Below are 11513 nucleotides of genomic sequence, written 5' to 3'. Positions count from 1 at the left end.
CAAGTCAACCACCCATTTATAATGCATACATAGCGGATAGGTTGGATGCAACTCATCACGATGCCGCACTAAAGAGTAGAGTTGATAGTCCCTGCAAGTCTCCACAAAGTAGGAAACATCTTTATACATCCCTTTCCACCAGTATCTTTCTTTGATTTTCTCATAGGTAGCCCACACACTTCTATGACCAGCCCAAGAACTCTCATGAAACTCTCGCATAATCTGTATCTGCATCGCTACCTCACAAACTACTCTCAAGGGTAAGCCACCTCTCTTCTTTGAATGCTTCAAAAGAAAACCATCTTTCAAGAAATACCCATAAGCCTTTCTTCTGATTTTCTTGAATTCATCATCTGTCCAATCAGCTCTTCGAGTTAATGAACTTAGATAATGTCCAATTTGCAGCCACTCGTCAACATAGAGTTCTTCAATAAAGGCTTCAATAGTAGATACATGACAATCATGAACAAGGACAGAAGTTGCAAACTCTGTCTCATCATCTTCTGCAAGCATTGACTCCTCATCCTCATATCTCGCTCTAGATAGCATGTCAGCAACACTAGATTATCTTTCCCTGCTATGTGTCGAAATTCTGGATTCAATGATTTGATGTAGGCAATCCACCGAAGCATCGCTATGTCTGGAGTCGAACAGCTAGTAATCATGCCAAGCAAAGGCAAACAATCTGTTTCCACAACAACTGAAGCACCAATAAAATACCCTTTATCACACTTCAGTGCAGTGACTACTCTCCACAACTCTCTTTTAATCTGCAGATATCTCCTCTGCCGCTCATTAAGAACTTTAGCTCCAAAGCGGATTGCATATCTGTTTCCATCAGCATCATCCTGTCCCACTGCCCATCCTATGCCAATAGGGCTAGTATCAACTGTCAACATGATTGGCCGTCCACACTAATAATCTGCCTTGCGAAGAGTAGGAGCTGACTGCAACAGCTTCTTGAGTTTACGCATGGCTTTCGAATGCTTCTCATCCCAATGAAATTTTTGCCCCTTTCGAAGCAGATGATAGAGAACATCTTCTATGTGAGCAAAATGAGGAATCCAAATCATGTAAAATACACAAGCTCCCACAAATCTTGATGCCAGGAGGCATATTCCACGGTGGATTCCGTGAGGTTTTACGGTGGATTCCGTAAACTTAGATGACCGGGGCTCATACACAAAGAGGATTCTTTGTGCGAGAAGTTGATGGGGACGCCTGTCCTTTTCGGGCGTTTCATTAATTTAGTGTGTACATGGGTGATTCCATAGCGGGTGATTCCGCAAAATGCATATTAAATTAATAAATGTTTATGAGTTTAGAGTGCGCACTCGTAATAAATTAAGGTTAGGATTTATTTCTAACCAATTGATTTATTTATGTAGCTGAAGACTGCTAGGTATTCACTTTTGTCGGTTTAATTGTATTATTTTACTAACGATTGTGAATGCTTCAGAGATAGCAGCAGTGGCGGAGGAAAGCATTGGAGTCTAGCGAGTATTCGACCTTTGGATTATATTTTGATAGGCGCCACGCCTATATTTTGTTATGTCTATTGAGACATTGATTATTGATTATTATTTTGTATGCGCCTATGTGCCCGGATATGTTATTTCTATTTGGACATTGAGATTGGGCGTGCCAGACTCTATGGGCACCGTCCATTAGCTTTATTTTCCTATTTTTGTAGAAAGCAAACTCAAAAGCTAAAAGCTTGTCATATTTTTGTAAATTGGGCTATTATTGAGCATGAAGATTGAAATATACATAAAATACATGCTTTGTGAAGCGCTCACACAAGGCATGGGGGAGATTGAACCCAATTTGTCTCTTGCTTCTTGTCGTGCATGCTTTTACATTGTTTTTTGTGCAAAAAGGTAGAGTTCATTGTTCTTGGGGACCTTCCGGGATTCACTACGTGAGCATACTGCGTCTGATCTGCGCACCAGTGGTATCAGAGCGGAGCAGAGATCAAGAGCTTCCAATCGCTACCAATCTCGGGCGAAGGCGGAGCTCCAGGAACGATCGGGCTCTACAGTCAATCTCATCGCAAACTGTCGATACAGGCAGACTTCTGGCGATCAAGAACCCCTGTTTCTACTGTCAGATCGCGAAGGACCAGGCTCTGTAGGCGGAGGACCACGCATCCACCTCCTTCATCAAGTCATGGAAAAACCAAAGATAAGATTCATTATTTTTCTCATTACTTCTTTCAATAAGCTTAAGAGAAAGCTTAAGAAGCTTATTAAGCTTCAAAATTTCACGTCGAGCTGTAAGAGGAGCTTCTGATTTTTTCGCGCGGACAAAAAAACGGCCCCCCCCCACGAAATCTGACGACGACTGATTAAGCTTAAAGGCTTAATCACTTAAGTCTAAGCTAAGTCACTCCAGTCACACAGGGCAGCAAAGTCACCAAACTCCGGGTCCTGCGCATCAAAAGTCAAGTTCTGCAAGTCAAGTGGAATCAAGTCCTGCAATTTCATCAAGTCGGCCTAAGGTCTGCTAAGTCTGCAACTCTGCAAGTCAGACTAGTCAACTGGAGTCAGAACTGACTAGTGCTCAAAACTCCTAGAAGACTTGTTCCTATGCAAAAACTCTGAACTGGAAAGTTGTTCGTGGCAAGGTGTTCTACCTATCTACAAGTTTGTTGAAGTACTTTCAGCAAACGAAGACGGAAATATTGTAGATTTTTTGAAAATTGAGAAAGAAATACCCAAAAATACATAGCCTTGTAACCCCGAATTTGAGCTACGCTCATCCCGCTAACCTGATTTTGAGTGAGAAAGGTTTATTGAGTTTTACAGGATGACGACCCCACATATGGATGATCCTATGGCTGAAGACGACCTACCTGAGCCTACCATGGAACAAAAGCTGGATCTAATCATGTTACAATTGGAAGAAGAGCGAAGGGCTAGGCAAGCATTGCAAGCGCAATTGACAAAATTACAAAGAGCGTCCACCGATAAAGAAGAACCTCAAGCTGAAGATTTGATTCGACGTACCAACGACGCCACTCTTGAAGCACAAACCATTCGCAAGGAATCCAAGATAAGTAAAAGAAGTTTCAAATTTCGCACTTTCAATGGCATACGAGAAGGAAAGACTGTTTTATCATTCATTAGCTAGTTTGATGACTATTTCCATGAGGAAACTTATCCAGAAAAAGATAAAATCAGGTGTGTTACTAATCATCTGATAGACAGAGCATCACTTTGGTGAACTGTAGTCCGCAAGAGCATAGAATGTCCTGCTACTTGGGAAGATTTCAAGAAGAAGTTCATGCAGAATTTCCTTCCACCGCAATTTCATGAGAAGGCTATCAAGCAATGGGATTTACTTCAACAACGGGATCGTGAGCCTATTCCCCAGTATACAGAGCATTTTTGGAATGCACTCCTACAGCTACGCATGCTTGAAGACGTACCAGAGACGACACATAAGCGGAAGTATATGTCTGGACTTCTTGGACATTACTACGCTGAAGTGAACATGTTCAAGCCTGCTACCCTTGAAGACACCATCTCACTAGCTCACGACACTGAAGATAAGTTACGCGGAAGAGACAGACGACCACAGCAATTCCAAGCCAACAGTAATTATGGATCTAAACAATTCAATTCTAATTTTAGAAGGTTTAATCCAGGTCGTTTCTCATCACCATCTTTCCGCAAGAATTGGGCTAAACCACCTGCATTACCATCCACTGTCAATCCAAATTCTAAGTCTATTCCACAAGCAAATCCAAATGTACCCAGACTTCCAGCCATTGCAAATAATGTAACCAAAGCCAAGCCAATAGTATGCTATAAGTGTCACCAGCCAGGGCATCTCACAGCAAATTGTCATTCAAAGAAGCCACCAGCACATATCAACTATCTTGGAGCCATGGACGAAGACGAGCATGAGGATATGCCAGATTTCACTGAAGATGAGGATGATCCTACTACTACTTCCGACACTTTACCAGGTATGCCTACTCCACATTCATTATTGACTATGAAATGTATAGTGCATGGAAAGGAAAGAACTATCTTGCATGATGACAGTAGTACCCATGACTTTATTTCAGCAAAATTGGTAAAGGAATTGAAATTACAGACTGTACTTACGCATTATCGCATAAAAGTTGCATTTTTAGGCACTAGGTACAATGGCCCACAAGAAGTACAAGATTTAGAGATTCAAATTGGTTCATATATTGAAAGAAGAAATTTCTTAGTTGTTCCATTACAGTCAAGCGACATTATTTTAGGAATGCCTTGGAGACACCAGCATAATCCAAATATAGATTATTCCACGCACACAATGAATATTAATTTTCAAGGAAAATCTATTACATTATATGGTATGCATGCATCTAATATTTTTCCACTGCTTTCGCATACTCAAGCAAAACGTGCATTACGCAAGAGTACTAAATCATATCTCATTTGGGTGAATGAATTGCATGCAAAGGAAAATCATATGCACCCTAGGCATAAGGAATTTCTTGCATATTTTAAGGATTGTTTTACAGAAGACCTACCACCAGGTTTACCTCCTTCACGTCCAGAAGGCCATAAGATTGATTTAATTCCTAGTCAAGAAAAAGAATAATACCTATTGTATGTGTATTGACTACTGAGCATTAAATAAGATCACTGTAAAGAATAGGTATCCTATACCTAGAGTTGATGACCTTATGGACAAACTGCAAGGATCTTCTATATTTAGTAAAATTGACCTTAAGTCTGGATATCATGAGGTGAGACTAGATAGATCTGACATATTTAAGACTGCATTCAGAACACAGTTTGGCCATTATGAATTCTTAGTCATGCCATTCGGATTAACTAATACACTTGCTACTTTCAGTAGAATGATGAACCGTATCTTTCTGAAATATCAGTATTGTGTGATTGTTTTCTTTGATGTTATTTTGGTGTTTAGTCAAAGTGAAAAAGAGCATTATGAGCATTTAACATTAGTTTTTCAATTATTGAAAGAAAATCAATTGTTTGCAAATCCTGAAAAGAGTGAATTCTTTAAGACAGAAATAGAATATTTAGGTCATATTGTATCAAAAGAAGGAATTAAAGTTGATCCTAAGAAAATTGATGCAATATTGCATTGGCCTGTTCCTAAAAATGTACATGAATTACACTCATTCCTTGGTCTTGCTAGTTTCTATAGGAAGTTTGTACGTAATTTTTCATTACTTGCTTTACCATTAACAAAACTTCTTAAGAAAGGAATTGTTTATCAATGGACTGAAACTCAGCAGAAATCATTTGACTTACTGAAACGTGCATTAACTAATGCCCCTGTTCTACAATTGCCTGACTTTAACAGACCATTCTTTCTAGTTGTGACCGATGCTAGCGGATCAGGAATAGGAGCCGTACTAATGCAAGACAATCATCCAATAGCATATTCTAGTTCTAAGCTGAAACCCTCTGAGCTCAAATATTCCACTTATGACAAAGAACTATTAGCAGTAGTACAAGCATTAAAACAGTGGAAGCATTATTTAATGGGTTCAGAATTCATGATAAAGACCGACCAGCAAAGCATTAGACATCTACTTAGCCAACCCCAAATTTCTGACCGTCATATCAAATGGGCTTCCTTCATTCAAAGTTTTCATCCTATCATTCAATACCAACCTGGAAAAGAAAATGTAGTTGCTGATGCATTGAGTAGAAGACCTGAAATTCATAATATTTCTATCATATCTTTTGATTCTTTGATTGCTATGAAAGATACATATCACCAGGATATTACTTTTCATTCTGATTGGCAAAAATTAATTCAAAATAATTTCATTCCTGTTGATTCATTGTCATATAATGATGGATTTATGTTTTTTGAAAAGAGACTGTGTGTTACTATTCCATTCCGATCTTTTGTTTTGAATGAAATTCATTATCCCCCATATCAAGGTCATAGAGGTATCATATCTACATTACGCATGTTAACTGAAGATTTTTATTTGCCGCATATGGATGCAGATGTATCTAATTTCGTTTCTGAATGTTTGATTTGTCAAAGAATAAAGAGACATCATGGTAAACAGTATGGATTATTAATGCCTTTGTCTATTCCATCTAAACCTTGGGAACATATTTCTATGGATTTCATTACTGGTTTACCAAATACTAAATCTAACCATGATATGATTTGGACAATTGTAGATAGATTTAGTAAGCAAGCATATTTCATTGCATGTAAGAAAACTTTAACAGCATCACAAGCAGCACAGTTATTTTTAAAAACTGTTTTTACTAACCATGGATTGCCAAAAGTGATTATTTCCGATCGAGATTCTAGATTTTGTAACAATTTTTGGATTACACTGTTTGCAAATCTAGGCACAAATATTGATTTCTCATCTGCATTTCATCTAGAAACAAATGGACAAACAGAAGCCACAAATAGCACCATTTTAGATCTTTTACGTGCATATACTATCTCTAAACCTCAGACATGGGACACTCATTTGCATTTATTACAGTTTGCATATAACAATACACCGCACACATCTACAAAGAAAGCACCTTTTGAAGTCATTTATGGATATAGATTATCTACCTCTATTGCATCTTTGTCTAATAGAATTCAGAGTGCTGATGATATTGCTACTATGCATAATAGTATTTTTGATGAGGTTAAGGATATGATTGCTAAAGCCCAACAATCATATACTAAACAAGCCAACAAGAAAAGACAAGCCATGAATTTCAAAGTTGATGATTATGTTTGGCTTAGAATAGAAAAATGTAGACTGCAAAGTGTAGATAAACATCTAGTTGTCAAATTAGCTCCTAGATTTTATGGACCATTTAGAATCATTCATAAGATTAATGATAATGCATTCAAGTTAGAATTGCCATCTCATTGGAAAATTCATAATACATTTCACATTAGTTTATTGAGACCATTTAGAGGCCAATTACCTATCCACCCTGTTTATGAAAATCCACCTTTACTAGAAGAAGAGACTGAAATACTTGAACCAGAAGCCATCATAGACACTGACTACATGACCACTAGAACTGGCCGAAGGTATTCTAGATATCTAGTAAAATTTAATAACCATCCTGTAGAGGAAGCATAATGGATGCACGCTAGAGACTTAAATGCTTTCCCCACTCTGTTAGCTCCACATTGAGCTAATAGCAATTGAGGTCAATTGCTATCCCACCCCGGGGGTACGATGCCAGGAGGCATATTCCACGGTGGATTCCGTGAGGTTTTACGGTGGATTCCGTAAACTTAGATGACCGGGGCTCATACACAAAGAGGATTCTTTGTGCGAGAAGTTGATGGGGACGCCTGTCCTTTTCGGGCGTTTCATTAATTTAGTGTGTACATGGGTGATTCCATAGCGGGTGATTCCGCAAAATGCATATTAAATTAATAAACGTTTATGAGTTTAGAGTGCGCACTCATAATAAATTAAGGTTAGGATTTATTTCTAACCAGTTGATTTATTTATGTAGCTGAAGACTGCTAGGTATTCACTTTTGTCGGTTTAATTGTATTGTTTTACTAACGATTGTGAATGCTTCAGAGATAGCAGCAGTGGCGGAGGAAAGCATTGGAGTCTAGCGAGTATTCGACCTTTGGATTATATTTTGATAGGCGCCATGCCTCTATTTTGTTATGTCTATTGAGACATTGATTATTGATTATTATTTTGTATGCGCCTATGCGCCCGGATATGTTATTTCTATTTGGACATTGAGATTGGGCGTGCCAGACTCTATGGGCACCGTCCATTAGCTTTATTTTCCTATTTTTGTAGAAAGCAAACTCAAAAGCTAAAAGCTTGTCATATTTTTGTAAATTGGGCTATTATTGAGCATGAAGATTGAAATATACATAAAATACATGCTTTGTGAAGCGCTCACACAAGGCATGGGGGAGATTGAACCCAATTTGTCTCTTGCTTCTTGTCGTGCATGCTTTTACATTGTTTTTTGTGCAAAAAGGTAGAGTTCATTGTTCTTGGGGACCTTCCGGGATTCACTACGTGAGCATACTGCGTCCGATCTGCGCACCAGATCTCCGCACCTCTGAAGTAGTCGAGCAATACTCTGCAATCCTTCTTATGGAATCCACCTTTGCAGGTGAAGGCTTCCTGCCATAATAACCAACCATATGCCCAACTATGATGACTTCATTAACACCAAAGACAGATTTCAGCCCTGAAAGAGTCAAATTCACCTCCTCTAATCGTGTCAGTATTTGCTCACAAGCAACCAAGTGTTCAGCCACAAACTGTCTACATCCTCGCAAATCAAGACTCTCATTCTTTTCTTCTTCTGCACAACTCTTAATAGGCACATCATCTAGGAAAGGCATGGTATACTGCGGAATGTAGTCTCGTAGAACTCTATGCATAGCATTCATCATATGAGCAACTGAGTTGGTGGCACCTTGAGACAAGGTACACATCCTCACAAGACCAATAGGTGTCCGCATAGTAGTAATATCCCTGCTTTCCAAGGTAAGCTGAAACTGATCATAACCAGAATACAAGTCACCTAGGGAATAGATGGCTCGTCCTGCAAAAGCCTCAGCAAATTCATCCACAACTGGACCTGTTCCCACATTCCTGATTGTCACTCTGTTCACGGGCTGCATATCCTGAATAAATCTCAAGGTACCATTCTTCTTTGGTACAGTAAACCACCTGTTAGAATAGGGCGCAGAAGAGGGTTCCAAAATCCCCATCTTAATCTTCTCATTCAGCAACTCTATCAGCTTTGGCAAATGTGCTCTAGGCACAGGTATAGGACGTATATTCCATGGCACATGAGGGACAGTGAAGATGACCATAGGCGCAACCAATTCGGGACTAATGTAGCCAATTTCATGAGGAAAGAAAGCAAATGCCTTACCATGACGTCCAAGCATCTCTCTAAAACATTCTTTTTTCACTGAAAGCAAGAAATCATCATTTCCAATCTTCAATTCTGCAAGAGTTTCAGCTGTAAATTTATGTCCAATATTTGCAGGATCTCTCAACATAGGCTGTTTCATAGCTTTTTCTATCTACTCATCACTATTAGGAGGAAGCGGCCCTGCAACCGGCTTAACCTTCTTATCAACTGTTTTATACTTCGTGTCAACCTTGGCATTAGTCAGGCACTCTTTTCTTCGCTGCAATTTCTGCAAATTTTCAGCAACTCTCAACTTTGTTGGCTGAAAGTCCTCAGCCCTTTGCTCTATGGACTACATGGGTGCAGCTTGAAACTCTGTATGCTGAAAATTTTCAGCATTAAACTCTGTTGGCTGAAAGATCTCAGCCCTTTGCTCTATGGACTGCATGGGTGCAGCCTGAAACTCTGTATGTTGAAAATTTTCAGCATTAAACTCTGTTGGCTGAAAGGTTTCAGCCCTCTGCTCTATGGGCTGCCATGATGCAGCCTCATACTCCATAAGCTGAATTTTTCCAGCATTTAACTCTGCTGACTGAAAGGATTCAGCCCTCTGCAACTCTGTAAGCTGATCAAGATCAGCCATAGATTCAGTTTGTTGAGTTTTCTCAGCATCTAACTCTGTTTTCAGCATAAAATCAGAAATTTCCTGAAACATATCCAAGGTTTGCACAGGTATGATCTTTGAACCCTTACATACATCAGTTCTCAGCATAGTTTCCATCTCAAACAATGTATCCGCATAAGACATCCCTTCATATAGCCCATCTACATGCTCTTCTGCTTGCAAAATACCTGCAATCTTCAACTCTTTCTCCTTACAACCAATGTACTGCTTGGCAGCTCTAGACAAATCTGAAATTTTTTGATAACTCACTGAACTATCTGAAGAAAAACCAACAAAATTACTAGAGAAAGACTGGCTGCCAGGAGGCGAGATCTCCTCTTTTCTCCGCTCCGTACCACTGGCGTCTCGCAAGACAGTGGTACCTAATGAAAATCCAACTCCTTCGCAGGTAGTGGTGTCTCACGCAAGGAGTCCCTGTTTCTCGGATGATTTACTCCAACAGTCATAAACTGAATAGCTCGCATACCATCCTTACTGCGTATCCGTGCATAGGCTGAGCCGTCATCCATCACTTTCGTCTCCATCCTTGCTTCTGTAATAAAAGGTTGTCCAAGAATAATCGGATAAGAGCGAGAATCCTGAACAAAGCAATGATAATCCTCTTCAACATTACCAATAGAAATTGTGATGCTCGGACAAGCAGCATACATATCACCAGAAGTATTATTGGCCGCTCTCATGCGCCAGCCATGCTCTGCATCCATAGGCCACTTGCCACTCTCATAAACACCTCAAGCAATAAGATTAATCTTGGAACCATGATCGACTAAAGCAACCAAAGGAATCGGTTTCTCTCCAATCCTTACCACCGTCTCAGTGGTTGCTCTAGCCCAATGACTGCATGAAAAATGGCTGCGAGGAATGAGGATAGGGGTATCATCATCTTCATTCTGCATAGGCTGAACTATTTTCTCCAACTGCGGATTGACAGAAGCATTCTCAACCATCACTGCATCATCATGCTCTTCCCCAAGAGCTCCATGCCATAATCCCTGTAAAGCAGGTCCTTCCATCGCATGTCGTTTCCTCCGCAAAAGATCCTGCATCTGATCCTGTATTTCTCTTCTAGCAATCCCAAGAGCTTCACCAACAGTAAAAGTGACTTCACTATTCAAAATTCTTTCATGAAAAATCTTACTCATATCCATCTGCATATCAAGGTCTGACAAGAGCTTGAATCCTGGCTCCTTTCTTGGTTGCCTCTTCTCTTTCATCTGCTTGTCTCCCATAGGTTGTTCAGGACCTGATTGAGCTAGAGAACTCGTCATAGGTGGAGCTGTAACAGGTGGCGAAACAAAGTCACCCCCTCTAGACTTTTTGGAGGTGTTGAGACCCTCCTCATCTCTTCTTCTCTTTTCCTCAACCATGGCATCTAGACCTTGTGTTTTCGCCATATAAGCAAAAATAGAATACCTGTCAACAGGAGAATCCCATCCCGTTTTTCCTCAGATGCTGGAACCCACACAAGTCATAGTGGATGCCTGAACTTTCTCTCTTCTCGCTATCTCCAAAGCAGAGGACCATAAGGCAAAGTCTCCATCTGATTTCTGCTCAAGCTGGACTCCATAAGCTGAAGCATCTCCTCTAACACTCACATAAGCTGATCGCGCAGCCATATCATCAACAAGCTTCTTCATGCCTCCCTTACCAAAGTTCGTGTCAAGAGGAGCACCAGTCTCTGTCAGCCATATCTTCCCATCTTTTCCCCAGAACACTACATTCTTCTTACGCGCTTCCTGAAAAGCATCACAATCTCTGCAGTGTTGGTGCTCTGTACTATCACACCAAATACATCGTCTCCCTTTTCTTTGGCCAGCTGGAAAAGCAGTCGTTGGAGCAGGTGCTACAGCAGGTACTGACATAAGTTGCTCTTTTAACTTTCCAACTTCAGCTTTGACTGCCTCTATCGTCAAATCTGCCAAGCCTTTAATAACATCATCTACGGATAAGGGCAC

This window comes from Lygodium microphyllum, chromosome 22 (genome assembly GCF_053477565.2).
Source record: "Lygodium microphyllum isolate KBCC chromosome 22, Lygodium_microphyllum_v1.1.10, whole genome shotgun sequence".
NCBI lineage: Eukaryota > Viridiplantae > Streptophyta > Polypodiopsida > Schizaeales > Lygodiaceae > Lygodium > Lygodium microphyllum.
Note: the sequence above shows the minus strand (reverse complement) of the source record.